A 1,247-nucleotide genomic window follows, 5' to 3' on the forward strand; every position below is an offset into this window, starting at 1 on the left:
AAATGAATGACAAACAACACAAATATTTGTTCTAAATAGTTGGCAAATCATGTCATATGTTCTTCCCTTCCCACTGTGACCCTTGTCAAGCCCTATCATTTGAATCCAGGTGTTCTTCCTCGTGATAAGTTTTAGTAGATTGATGCAGTGGTCTTTATCCACAAAACCAAAAGTGTGTTATTTCTCCATTCCCCATAGTATTTGGAATATCCCACTCTGTGGGAAGCGGCACGCGGACCTGGCAGCCATACCTCCACTTCCTGAAGTGGAGGTCTGATGCTATCAGGCGTGGCTGCCCATGTGCCCCTACTGCTTAGCGGAAGAATGCGCTGTGCATGTGCGGAAGCGTGCTGGCCTCCATCTTGCTGCGTGATCGAGCGAGTTCGGCGTGCATGCACTGTGTGTGGCAAGAGATGATAGGCTGAGTATATGGGGTGGCTAATTCCTATTGGTGGGCATGTGTATAGATATACCGAGAGTAAAGGAGGAAGAGAAGGAAGAAGGAGAACCAGGAGAATAAAGAAGCTTATTGCAACCTGTATCGTGTGTCGGATCCTTGCGGGCGAGGGCCTGCGCATGATATCTGGTGCCGAAACCTGGGAACTGAACACAGCCGGTAAGTAATCTACAGGTAAGGCAGCCCCATGAGGGGCATCCTATAGACTGGAATGAATCCCCCAGGACAGGGCATTTATTTCCCATAGTGGAGGATCAACAAAATCACAGATATCACCAACAGCTGGAGTTTAAACAAGTCAAAATGCTTAAAGAAGCTGTGATGACGTATGGCCCTAGCTCTGCTTATACCCTCATGGTGGTTGAGATGATAGTGCAGCTCAACTTAATACCCCGAGATTGGGAAAACCTGGCCCGCTCCACCTTGTCCTGCCTACCACTTATTCCTCTGCTCAATTAGTTGAACTTGCCTCAGTGCTTTATGCCTTTCAAATTGTGGGAGATAAACCCTTTAATCTTTTGTCTAATAGCCAGTATGTAGTCAACTCGGTTAATATTTTGGAGGTGGTACCACACATCAATCAAAAGTCTGCCGCTGCCTCCTGTTTCCAGACTTTACAACCCATCATCCAGCAGCAGTCCGCTTCGTTTTTTATTGGCCATATTAGAGCTCATACTCAATTGCCAGGTCCTCTCATGGCAGGGAATACCTTGGCAAATTCGTTGACAAAAACTATTTTTTGTTTTTCCCAACTGGAGCAGGCAAAATTGTTTCATTCTCAATTTCATGT

The sequence above is a fragment of the Megascapheus bottae genome, unplaced genomic scaffold (genome assembly GCF_031878675.1).
Source record: "Megascapheus bottae isolate mThoBot1 unplaced genomic scaffold, mThoBot2.hap1 HAP1_SCAFFOLD_83, whole genome shotgun sequence".
Lineage (NCBI taxonomy): Eukaryota > Metazoa > Chordata > Mammalia > Rodentia > Geomyidae > Megascapheus > Megascapheus bottae.